This window comes from Sapajus apella, unplaced genomic scaffold, assembly GCF_009761245.1.
Source record: "Sapajus apella isolate SASKATOON/1434 unplaced genomic scaffold, GSC_monkey_1.0 scaffold85, whole genome shotgun sequence".
Taxonomy (NCBI): Eukaryota; Metazoa; Chordata; class Mammalia; order Primates; family Cebidae; genus Sapajus; species Sapajus apella.
This window is the reverse complement of record NW_022437025.1, coordinates 1,747,470-1,760,463: the sequence shown is the minus strand read 5'-3', so window position 1 is coordinate 1,760,463 and position 12,994 is coordinate 1,747,470. Positions and strand designations below refer to the sequence as shown.

Here is a 12,994-nt window from a genome sequence, read left to right as displayed (position 1 = left end):
GTGTGTGTGTGTGTGTGTGTATTATATATGTATACGTATATAAATTTTTTTAATTTTTTCTTTTGGGACGGAGTCCTACTGTCACCCAGTCTGGAATGCAGTGGCATGATCATGGCTTCCCGCAACCTCAAGCTTCTGGGCTGGAGTGATCCTCTCGCCTTGGCCTCACAAAGCACCAGGATCACAGATGAGCTGTAATAGTACTCCGTCACAACAGAGTACTTTAAATCAGTGGTCATGGTCACAGAAGGTGCCTGAGAAGAAGTATACGCAAAGACCTGAAGGAGGGTGAGCACAGATACCTGGGGACAGCATTCCAGGTCAAAGGAGAAGCAAGGGCAATAGTTGGAAGCAGCAGAGCTGCAGGGCTTCAGAGGCAAGGGGCCCCTGTGGCTGGAATGAAATGAGAACGGGAGTGGGTGAAGATGGAAAACACAAGGGCCCCCCAAAACAAGCAGGGAGTCAGAGATGGCATTCAGTGTGGGGCCCAAGCTGAGATCTGGAGAAGGAAGGAAGAGGAAAAGCATGCCTAGCCCGCACACACATGGGGTAAGGGGGCACAGGGGCAGAAAAAAGGAACAAAAATTGACCATGCAAAGGCCCAGAGGAAAAACATGGCAGAAAGAGATGAGCTGAGTAACTGAGATGAGGGCAAAATAAGAAGTGCAATGAGAGTCAGAAAGCCCAGTGAGAAACTGGTCTTCAACCCCAGTGGGCAGTGAGAGTCACCCCATGAAGAGTGGGGACGCATAGGACATATGTATTTTAGAAAGACAAAGTAGTGTGTAAAGAACTAACTGAAAACAGTAAAACTGGAGTTGGAAACATGCTTTCTGATCATTAGCCTCCATAATATAGCAGCAAAAACATATGAAAACCAACAAAATGTAAGAACACTGCTAACATGCACAGACCCTCTAACAGCATAACAACTTTTTTTTTTGAGACAGCATCTCACTCTATCACCCAGGCTGGAGTACAGTGGCGCAATCTCGGCTCACTGTAACCTCCACCTTCCAGGCTCAGGCGATTCTCTTGCCCCAGCCTCCCGAGAAGCCGGGATTACAGGCGCCCACCAAAACACCTGTCTAATTTTTGTATATTTAGTAGAGATGGGGTTTCACCACATTGCCCAGGCTGCTCTTGAACTCCTAACCTCAGATGATCTACCCATCTCAGTCTCCCAAAGTGCTGGGATTACAGGCGTGAGACACCACACCAGCCAACAGCATAACAAATTTAATTCACATCGTCAACTTTCTCAATGCCAACCCAGTCAACTTAAAAACTTAGATTCTAATTCCTTCCAGAAAAAAAGTATTTTTTCTATACATCCACTAGGGTAGTCTGACTACTGGGGTTTTGTTTTGGGTTTTTTTTTTTTTTTTTTAAAGAGGATTGCGTTGTCTCCCATGTTAGAGTGTGGTGGTGTGATGATAGCTCACTGCAGCCTCAAAGTCCTGGGCTCAAGAGATCCTCCCACTTCAGCCTCCCAAGTATCTGGGACTATAGGCACACACCACCATGCCCAGCTAATTTTTTAAAAATTTTTACAGAGATGGGGTCTCCCTATGTTGCCCAAGCTGGCCTCAAATTCCTGGCCTCAAGTGATCCTCCCACCTCAGCCTCCCAAAGTGCTCCAATTACACGCATAAGCCATTGTGCCTAGCCACTACTGGAGTTTTTTGGGGTTGGTTGGTTGGTTGTTTTTTGAGATGGAGTTTCGCTCTTGTTACCCAGGCTGGAGTGCAATGGCGCGGTCTCGGCTCACCGCAACCCCCGCCTCCTGGGTTCAGGCAATTCTCCTGCCTCAGCCTCCTGAGTAGCTAGGATTACAGGCGCACGCCATCATGCCCAGCTAATTTTTTGTATTTTTAGTAGAGACGGGGTTTCACCTTGTTGACCAGGATGGTCTCGATCTCCGGACCTCGTGATCCACCCGCCTCGGCCTCCCAAAGTGCTGGGATTACAGGCGTGAGCCACCGCGTCTGGCACCACTACTGGAGTTTTTGAGCTGAGGCCATTACTCAGCTAACCAACACTGTAATTTCTATCCTTGTATATTTTGCTAAAACTATTAAGTATTACAGAAAGTAAGATGCTTTGAAAACTCACCTGTGGCCAGTTGGTTTCAAGAAGGCAGATGCCAAAACAAAACTAATTTCAAATCTGTCTTGAGTTTTTTGTTTTTTTTTTTTTTTTGTTTTGAGTTTTTAACTAGCAAACCAAATTTCATTAAATCAATCAATTCCTTCAAAAGCTATACTGCAGGCCAGATGCAAGGCTGAAATGGGAGGATTACTTGAGCCCAGGAGTTCATGACCAGCCTGGGCAACATGGTGAAACCCTGTCTCTACAAATAAACACAAAAATTAGCTGGGCATGGTGGCACACGCCTGTTGTCCCAGCTACTCAAGAGGCTGAGGTGGGAGGATCAAATGAGCCCAGGTGGTCAAGGCTGCAGTGAGCTGTGATTGTATGACTCCACTCTAACCTAGGTGACAGAAAAACTCCGTCTCAAAAAAAAAAAAAAAAGTAAAAAGCTATACTGCAACTTGGCTGGGCACAGTGGTTCACACTTGTAATCCCAGCACTTTAGGAGGACAAGGCAGGAGGATCACTTGAAGCCAGGAGTTACAGACACCAGCCTCAACATGGCAAGACTGTCTCCATAAAAAAATTTTAAATTAGCCAAGCATGGTGGTATCTGCCTGTAGTCGTAACTACTTCAGAGACTGATCTGGGAGGAGAGCTTGAGCCCAGAGTGCTACATTACAGTGAGCTATGATTACACCACTGCACTCTACCCCAGGTAACAGGTGAGACTCTGTCTCAAAAGAAAAGAGCAATATTGCAACAACTAATAGACAAATACAAAATGCTAAAGAGTCCCTGTGTAACCAACATAAGTCTTTTTATCCCCCAAAGTACTCACTGTAAATAACCATTCATTAAAAAAGAAGCTCACACTTGTAATATCAGCACTTTGGGAGGCCGAGGCGGGCAGATCACGCAAGACCATCCTGGCCAACATGGTGAAATCCCACCTCCACTAAAAATAGAAAAATTAGCTGGGCATGGTGACACACGCCTGTAGTCCCAGCTACTCAAGAGGTTGAGGCAGGAGAATCGCTTAAACTCGGGAGGCAAAGGTTGCAGTAAGCCAAGATCATGCTGCTGCACTCCAGCCTGGTGACAGTGTGAGACTCTGTCTCAAAAAAAAAAAAAAAAAGAAACTAGCAAATCATACAGTTTGTAAATACGAGCCTAATCCTCTAAAGCTCCGGTGTCATCTCTTGCTTTTGTATTCTGTGTACGTTATATTTTATCTTGACCAAGGATAGAGAAATCAACAAGATAAATTTCTTTGATCTATCTTGGTAGGAGTAGAGATCTGTCCTATTACCTGTATTTATATACTTGCAATGTTTCAAACGGACCTCAGCCCAGCCATATCCTTTCTAGATTCAGCTTCTTCTCCCAGAGGGTTCCTTTCTGCTCAATTACTTACAAAACAGAGAGGCAAACAGGCCAGATACAAGCATTAAAATGGGCTGTTTACCCTAAGCCATATGCCCATTTATTCAGCGCTTACTCTCTGCATGAGAAGGCACCAGCAGAGGCAACGCTGCCCAAGGCAATGACAGTGTCCTACCTCTAAGAGCTCACCCAACAGGAGAGAAAGGTCACATGTGGCCATTAAAACACCATGAATTATGCTCAAAGAGGAAAGACAAGTGGCAGTCCACACCCATGAACAGCCCACACAAAGGCCTGGACTTAGGACATGGTACCATGTATTTGGAGAACAAGGTCACATTTACTACAATCAAGCAAAAAAAAGAGACAAGGCTCAGAAGACTAAGATGCTTATCCAAAGTTGTATGCATTCTATGGCCATGAGCAGCCCACCAAAAAAAAAAAAAAAAAGGCAAAACCAAAAATCTGTACCAGAATATATGAGTACCAAAGCCTTATGACTTCTGTTCCCTTTGATTAAGTGAAGTATTTAGTACTTAAAAAGGTTATTTGCCCACTTGCCCAGCTAAAAAGGACAGGGTAGAGCCAGGGAAGGTTGCGTGTGCCTGTAGTCCCCACTGCTCAGGAGACTGAGGCAGGAGAATCACTTGAGCCCAAGAGTTTGGGACTGAAGTGCACCATGACTTCTCTCCTCTGAAACAGCCACTGCACTCAAGTCTGGGTCACACAGAGAGACCCTGTCTCTAAAAATAAATAAAATAGCACAGGACAAAATATGTTTGGATTATGAACTTCAGCACCATCTTAGCACATTTTTTCATTTAAGTTCTTACTTGGTAAAGAGAATCCTGTAGCTTAGTAAGACTAATTCGAGCTACTTTTACATGTTTTATACTGAATCTTCAAACTGTAAAAAAGTAACTAATTAGTTCACATTCTGCCATGTAAGTAAACTTTGTAATATTTGATAACTTTTAGAAGAAGATAATCTGAAGAGGTAGAAGACTGTACCCACCTAAACCCCACAGGGTTAGGAGGGGTGGGTAGTCTTCTACCTCTTCAGATTATTTTCCTGATTCATTCTGGGATTCCAACTAATTCTTCGTTTGGGTTCCCACATTTCAGCAGGTACTGGTTTAAAAGCCCTGTATAAGCTGATTGAATAAAAGCAAACCAAGTCACACCTACAGCCTGTTTACCTTATCATTTTGTTCTTTATGTCTACGCAAGTTTTATCAGTTTACATGTTACATATGAATATATAAGATAAACTGCCCATCATTCTTCCAAATTCAGTTAATTACCTCATACTCTTAAAATTAAATGTTTCCTGTTGGAATCAGAGGCCAGAATCTTTGGTAGTAATGCAGTCAGGAGGGAACGATTTTTGTACTGAAGAGATCAGAGTTCTTCACAAAAGCTTACATAAACTCAAAATTGTGCAGTAAGTCCACACTCTACCAACCATCAGCCCAAAACTGAAGGTTGCTGGGTGGCTGAGAAAATGGAAGGAAAGAAAAGGAAATGACTCAAAGTAATCGTGCTTAAAGCATGAGTCCTCTTCACCTCCAGTTGGCAGTTTAGATTTGAACCATCATCAGTTGTGGGGAATGAGAGCACACATTAAGTACACCAGGAAAGGCTGTGCTCAGAAACTTGCTTCCTTTACGCTGCTGGCATTCTGCTTTTTAAAATAGTGTTGCTCTCGTCGCATTTAAATATGTAACTAGGGCATTTACAACATTTTTGGAAAATTATACAGTTTAAGTCCCACGTTCATAAATGGGATGGCTCCTAAGTTATTTTCCATGTTGATAATATTTAAAATACATAAATTAGAGTCAATATAATCAATGCGTGATCTTGGCTTTTAACTCATTTAAAAATCAAGGCTTGAAAGTCTGTGAAGTAGGTGGGTAGTACTGAAGAGCTCCTCCTAAGCCAGGTCTAGAACTTTACCAAATGTCTTCACAGGGTCTGTACTGTACGTACAAAAACACACACAAATACATATTACCTACCTAAAAATGATTACCACCACCACATCAGTTTTTAGTGTTTCAACTTGAATGTCAAAGCCCACTGTGGGCACAGAAAGATTCGTGCTGCAATGGGTCCTATACGATACCCTCATCCATTTTATTTCTACAGAAACTCAAGACCAGCATTTTTTAAACCCCGAGATTTTAAAGCACGGTTCCTGCAAGTGGAGCAAAACCAGTCATTCGGTCGCCAGGTCCGTCTCCTGTCCCGAGGCTTGAAGGACTAACAATCTGCATCCTGGGGCGAGGGGAACATACATACCAGGCGGAGGCCAGGAGGCCGAGGGCGCGGCGCGCGCCGACAGCCCCCAGCAGGGTCCCCTCGCCCGGCTCACCCCCGTCTCCACCTGCCAACGGCCGGCCGGACCGCCGCCCGGCTCCCCCGGGGAGCGCCCGCGCTGACCAACGCCCGGGCGCCGCGAGTGTCAACGCCGGACACCGCCTGCAAACAAAAAGCGCCCCTCGGCCGGACCCCTGGCCCCGGCGCCGGCCCGGGGACCCCAACCCGCCCCTCCCACCGCGGCCGCCTCGGACCCGGGGCGCAGCACAAAGGCCGGCCCGACCCGCTCCGCGCAGCGGGAACAAAGGCGGCCGCCTCGGCCCGGCCGGGCACAGGTGCAGCCGCCGGGCCCGGCCGGGCCCAACATGGCCGCGCCCGCCCGCCCGCCCGGCCCCGTTAGCCGCCGCCGCCCGCAGGCCGCCGCCCCTCCCCTGCCCGGACGCGGCCCGGCCTCCGCGGTCCGCCCGTCCTCCCGCCGGCCCTCAGGCCTCCGCAGTCCTCGCGGTCCCCACAACCCCCTCAGGCCTCCTGGTCCCCCGGCCCCCGAGCCGGCCCCTCAGGCCTCCTCAGTGCCCCCGGTCCTGCCGGCGCTCCCGGCCCCTCAGGCCTCCGCGGTCCTCCCCGCTGCCCCTCAGGCCTCCCACGGCCCGGCCACCCAGTCCCAGCCCCGGCGGTTGGCGGCCCGCGACGGTTGGGCGGGCGCCCTAGTGACCTGCAGTGCGTCGCATCCTCGGCGGGCGGCTCTCCGGAGCGGCGGGCTGGGAGGGGGCCAGGGCCGTGCGGCGGGAGGGCCCGGGCGGGGAGGGGGCGGCGGCGGCGGCGGGCGCAGCGCGGCCAGGCCGAGGCTCTCGCGCGCGGCGCCGACCCCGCCCCCGCGCCTCCCGCCCGCCGCCGCCGCCGCCGGGGCCGCCGCCGCCTCGCAGAAGCCGCGGGAAAAGTGCGCGCCGCTGATTGGCTGCCGCGCTCGCGGGGCCCGCGGACCGGGCTTTTCAAATCCGCGCCGGGGCCGCGCACAGGCGGGGCGGGCAGGCACGCGGCGGGTGGGGACCGCGCGGGCGGGCGGGGGTTGGAGCGCCGGGAGGGCAGGGCCGCGGGCCCCGCGAGCCGCCTCAGAGGAGCGCCAGCCGCGCGCCCCGCTCCCGCTACTCAGCAGCGCGCACCCGGCCCAGACCGGGAGGCCCCTAGTGCCGCGCGCAGTGACGTCACGGTCCGCGCCCAATCACCGCCCGGAGCCGGCGCCCCAGAGTCGTGGGCGCGCGGCCGCGGAGGCTGGCGTTGGGCGTGCGGCGGCCCCGCGCTGGTCCCCGCGCCCCTGTCCCGGGAGAGGGGCGCGGGGCCTGGGGCCCTCAAGAGGCGGCGGGCGGCGTGCGCCTCTCGGGATGCGCCCCGCGGAGCGGCAGTGCGGGGACGGGTGGGGAAACCGCCGCAGAAGCCCGGCCGTGGCGGGCCCGGGGCCTCAGCACAGACGTGGCGGACAGGGTCAGCCGCGACGGCGCAGGGCGTCGTGCTGTTCCCGCCTAACGCCGCAGGGCATGAACAGCGAGTCATCCCGGGCTAGGGTCCGGCTCGGAGCAGGGCGCGGCTGCGGGAGGACGGCGGGTCCAGGCGCGCTGCCCCGCGCCGCTGCGGTAGAGCCGGGCCTGGGGGGCGCGGCCGACTGCGCGCGGCTCTGGGAGGAGGCGGAGGAAGGGCGCGGGCGAGCCGGGAAATCAGACGCTGCAAAAAGCCGGCGGGCCGGGCCGCGGAGGCCGGGGTGATCGCCGCCCGGCGCTCACGGAAGTTCGCTCCTGCTCAGGTGCTGCCGGAGTCGGCAGCCTGGCCTTCTCTGTCAGGCGGGTTCAGGGGACCGGGGACACCCTGGCCTTGAGCCGCGTCTGCTCGCGCTTTGCAGGCCCCGCTGGAGGCCTCGCTGAGAAGAGGCCCAGGACTGCCTGGCGAGTTGGGTCACGGAGAGAAGCTTTGTTAAGTGCGCCTCTGTGTTCCCCGAAGGAGAGTCTTGCCGCCCAGCCTGCGTTCTGCCTCCCCGGACCCCACCTCCAGCCACCCGGAGGGGCACAGGTCACCGCCCCTGCCGCGCTGCCTCCGCTGCTGTCCCTGCACAGGTGCTGCGCCCTGTATGGGTTGAGTTGTGCCCCCCACGAAAAAACAAGGATTGCGGGACTTACTAGGAGGCGGCAGTAATTGGCACACTGTGGCCCTGGTGGAAAAATACACCAATGGGTCCATGAACAGAATAGAGAACCTGGATATAAACCACAGAATGCAGTCAACTGAGCTGGACTCTAGGAGATGCGACGGAGAAAAGTCTTTTCAGCAAATGCTGCTGGAACAACTGGACGTCCACATGCAAAAAAATCAGGCTAGACACAGACCCTTCACAAAAATTAATTCAAACAGGGCCAGTGGCTCTCACCTGTGAGAAGTGTGAGCCAGCACTATGGGAAGCCAAGGTGGAAGGATCACTTGAGCCCAGGAGTTGGAGACCAGACTGGGCAACGTAGCAAGACCTCATCTCTATCACCAAACAAATAAATTTTAAAATTACGGCCAGGGCCAGGCACGATGGCTCATGCCTGTAGTACCAGCACTTAGGGAGGCCAAGGCAGGTGGATCGCCTGAGGTCATGAGTCGGAGACCAGCCTGGCCAATATGGTGAAACCCCGTCTCTAACTGAAAAAAAATACAAAAATTAGCCGGGCACAGTGGCAGGCACCTGTAATCCCAGCACTTTGGGAGGCCGAGGTGGGCAGATCACCTGAGGTCAGGAGTTTGAGACTAGCCTGGTCAACATGGTGAAACCCCGTCTCTATTAAAAATACAAAAATATAGCTAGGTGTGGTGGCCTATGCCTGTAATCCCAGCTACTCCAGAGGCTGAGGCAGGAGAATCACTTGAACCAGGGACGTAAAGGCTGCAGTGAGCTGAGATCAGCCACTGCACTGTAGCCTGGGTGACAATCAGACTCTGTCTCAAAAATAAATAAAAATAAAATTTTACAAAAAAGTGGACAAGCCAGGCTCAGTGGCTCACACCTGTAGTTCTAGTTATTTGGAAGTCCAAGGCAGGTGGATCATTTGAATCCAGTTCAGGGCTGTAGTTCTGGGCTATGCCAATCAAGTGTCTGCACTAAGTTTGCCATTAATATGGTGATATCCCAGGAGGTGGGAACCACTAGGTTCCCTAGGGAAGGGGGAGCCAGCCCAAGTTGGAAATGGAGCAGGTCAAAACACTCCATGGCTGGGCGCAGTGGCTCATGCCTGTAATCCCAGCACTTTGGGAGGCCAAGGCAGGTAGATCACCTGAGGTCAGGAGTTTGAGACCAACCTGACCAGCATGGAGAAACCCCATCTCTACTAAAAATACAAAATTAGCCAGGCGTGGTGCTGTATGCCTGTAATCCCAGCTACTCAGGAGGCTGAGGCAGGAGAATCGCTTGAACCTGGGAGGTGGAGGTTGCAGTAGGCAAGATCACACCATTGCACTCCAGCCTGGATAACAAGAGTGAAACTGTGTCTCAAATTTTAAAAAAGTGGACAAGGCTGGGCGCAGTGGCTCACGCCTGTAATCCTAGCACTTTGGGAAGCCGAGGTGGGTGGATCACCTGAGGTCAGGAATTCAAGACAAGCCTGGCCATCATGGTGAAACCCCATCTTTGTAAAAACAAAAAACAAAACAAAAAAATTAATTAAAATAAAAATTTAAAAAAATAAAAATAAAAAAAGTGGACAAAAGGTAGTGGCTCACACCAGTAATCCCAGCATTTTGGGAGGTCAAGGCAGGAGGATCTCTTAAGGCTATGAGTTTGAAACCTGCCTCTACAAAAAATAAATCAGCCAGGCATAGTGGTGTATGCCTGTAGTCTCATCTACTCAGGAGGCTGAGACAGGAAGAACTCTTGAGCCCAAGAGTTACTTGAGGCTACAGTGAGCTGTGATCACACCACTGCATTCCAATCTGGGTAACAGAATGTGACCCTGTCTAAAATAAAATGGACAAAAGACCTCCACAGACACCTCCCCAAAAAAGATATCCAGATGGCAAGGATGCACATGAAAAGATCCTCATGGTTAGAGTGGTGTGCACCTGTAATCTTAACTACTGGGGGAGCTGAGGCGGGAGGACTACTTGACCCCAGGAGTTTGGGTATAGCAAGATCCCATCTCTAAAAAATAGCTAGAAGAAGAGAGACCTGTGCTAGCAGTTAGTATGCTCAGTCCCCTTGTCATGTGATGCCTGGGACACTTCAGAGTCCTCACCAGCAAGAAGGCGCTCATCAGACACACCCCCTGGACCTTGAACTTCCCAGCCTCCATAATTGTAAGAAATTCTGGCCAGGTGCAGTGACTCATGCCTGTAATCCCAGCACTTTGGGAGGCCGAGATGGGGAATCCCTTGAGCTCAGGAATTTGAGACCACCCTCGGCAACATGGCAAAACGCCATATCTATTTAGAAAAAAACTACAAAAATCAGCTGGGCATAGTGGTACATGCCTGTAGTCCAGCTATTCAGGAGGCTGGGTGGGAAGATCACTTGAGCTTGGGAGGTTGAGGCTGAGTGAGCGGTGATTATGCCACTGCCATTGCACTCCAGCCTGGGCAACAGAGTGAGACCCTATCTCAAACAAAGAAATAAATTAATTTTTTTTATGAATCACTCAGCTTCGGGTAGTCTGCTATAAGCAACAGAAAACTGATTAAGACAGAAGCCAACCTGAAAGTTGCATGATTCCAACTCCATGACATCCTGGAAAAGGCAAAACTATGGAGACAATGAAAATAGCCAGGGGTTAGGGCAGGGAGGGATGAATAGGCAGAGCACAGATGATGTTTAGGACAGTGAAAATACTCCGTATGATACCATAACAGTGGATACAAGAATGTACAGCACCAAGAGTGAACCCAAAACTGGATTTTCAGTGATAATGATGTGACAATGTGGGTCATTGATCATAAGAAATGTACTATTCTAGTGGGGAATGCTGATGATGGGGGAAGCTGGGTGGGTGTGTGGGTGAGAGGGGCTATATGGGAGCTGGGTATACTTTCTGCTTAATTTTGCTGTATACCTAAAACTGCTCTGGGAATTAAACTTTAGGCCGGCACAGTGACTAACCCCTGTAATCCCAGCACTTTGGGAAGCCAAGGTGGGCAGATCATGAGGTCAGGAGTTCGAGAGTGAACATGGTGAAATCCCTTCTCTATTAAAAACACAAAAATTAGCCAGGTGTGGTGTGGGCGCCTGTAATCCCAGCTACTCGGGAGACTGAGACAGGAGAATCACTTGAATCCAGGAGGCAGAGGTTGCAGTGAGCTGAGATGGTGACATTGCACTCCAGCCTGGGCAACAGAGTGAGACTCCATCTCAAAAAAACAAAAAAACAGAAAGGGGAGGGGAGGGGAAGGAAGGGGAAGGAGCCAAAAATTTAGCCAGGTGCAGTGGCCCACGCCTATAATCCCAACACTCTGGAAAGCCAAGGTAGGGGGAACACCTGAGGTCAGGAGTTCAAGACCATCCTGGCCAACATGGTAAAACCCCGTCTCTACTAAAAAGGCAAAAATTGGGCCAGGTGCAGTGGTGCATGCCTGTAATCTCACTACTTGGGAGGGTGAGGCAGGAGAATTGCTTGAACCTGAGAGGTGGAAGTTGCAGTGAGCCAAGATCATGCCACTGCACTCTAGCCAGGGTGACAGAGCAAGACTCCGTCTCAAAAAAATAAAAATAAAAAATAAAGCTTTTAATTCTCAGATATTATCAGTGGAAAAAAATATATATATGTGTATATATATATATATGAATTAAACTTGATTAAGAAAAAAGATACATTGAAGTCTTAACTCCCAATACCTCAGAATGTGGCCTCATTTGGAAATGAGAGTCTTTCCAGAAGTAATCAAGTTCAAATGTGTTCATTAGAGTGAGCCCTAATCCATTGTGACTGTATGCTTATAAAAAGGGGAAATTTGCAGACAAAGGCACACCAAGGAGAGGCCATGGGAATACGAAGATAGCGGTCAGGGAAATGCTTCCTAACACCAACAAATGTTGATGAGAGGATGGGACCCATTCTCCCTAGCAGCCTAAGAAGGAAACAACTTTGGAAATACTTTGATCTCATATATCTGGCCTCCCAAAATGTTTAAGCCACCCAGTCTGTGGTATTTTGCTAGAGTAACCTGAGCAAACTGATACGATCTCTAATAAGCCTCCAATTCTGGAGAACCTGACCTATGGCAGCTGAAGGGGGCTGGACTAGAGTTGGGGACACCAGGGAGGCGTAGAGGTGACAAGGACAGCAGGCTTGGGCTCAGGCAGTGGAGACAGAGACATGTACCAGATTTGGGGCTGGGGCAGGTATAAGGCGCTGAGGGAGGTGAGCAGGCGCTGCTTTCCTTCCCGGAATCCTGAGCGCGGTCCCCACAGCAGAGGCACAGCCTTGGCGCTGGAGCTGTGGGAGCCAGGCAAGCCCCTCCACCCTTGGAGGCTGTCGGTACAATGGGAAGCTCATGGTAGGAGCCGGACTGGGAGCCTCGCACATGGTGCTCAGCCCGTGCTCATTTCCTTCCTGGTAGGCTGGGTTCCTGCGCAGACCCCAACTCCAGGTGCTGCTGTGCGTATTAGAAAGGTGTTGGGAGCTGAGACGTGAGTTCTCTGGACAAGGCTGTGTACCCATAGTCCTGGTTCCTGGGCCTCAGACACCTTGGGCTGCAGAACAGACATCTGCTGGCGCAGCCTCCAGACTTCTGCAGCCAGGTCACTTGCAGATAGAAACAGGCACCCAGTCATGCCCTGGTGTTGAGACCAGGTGCTGTGACCCAAGGCTCCAGCCCTGGTCTAGACTGCTCCTAAAACCTCCAGGTCTCTCCAGTCACTCAGAAGGAGTGCTCAAAGCCCAGTACTCCTTCTCCTGGTCTGAAAGGGATGAGAAAAAGGTCCCTAAGGCCAGGCAGGGTCCATTAAAAGCAAGTAGGATGAGAATGGGGAGCCTGAGGTTTTAGGTCCAGGAAGAGCCTCAACAGCAGGAGGACAAAACAAAACCTGCAGGAACAGACCCCCTTGGTGATCAGGTGATCAGCCACAGGATACCTCTGCTTCCCACTAGAGCAGCGACTGGCCCCGAGTACACCGGGGCCCAAGGAAACCCTCCCCAGATCCCTACTAGAAGGGATTACCAAATTGTTGATTCTTCCTCCA

General features: G+C 51.3%; 1 protein-coding gene and 1 long non-coding RNA gene across 6 annotated transcripts in view; one reads left to right on the top strand and one right to left on the bottom strand.

Moving 5' to 3' along the window:
* Nucleotides 1-6,670, bottom strand: part of NSD2 (nuclear receptor binding SET domain protein 2) — a 100,043-nt gene extending 93,373 nt beyond the window's left edge. The window contains exons 1-2 of one of the 5 annotated variants that reach the window (XM_032253939.1): nt 6,515-6,607; nt 4,785-4,976 (exon numbers count right to left, since the gene is read on the bottom strand). The gene's annotated coding sequence lies outside the window, so the exon portion shown is untranslated. Of the gene's footprint in view, nt 1-4,784; nt 5,748-6,514 lie in introns of those variants that run through there. The other 4 variants (XM_032253938.1, XM_032253942.1, XM_032253941.1 and 1 more) reach the window with 4 other exon arrangements.
* LOC116533986 lies at nt 2,095-2,543 on the top strand. Its single transcript, XR_004261542.1, has 2 exons — nt 2,095-2,178; nt 2,211-2,543. It is a non-coding gene; the product is annotated as an uncharacterized LOC116533986 (long non-coding RNA).
* Nucleotides 6,671-12,994: the final 6,324 nt, after the last annotated feature.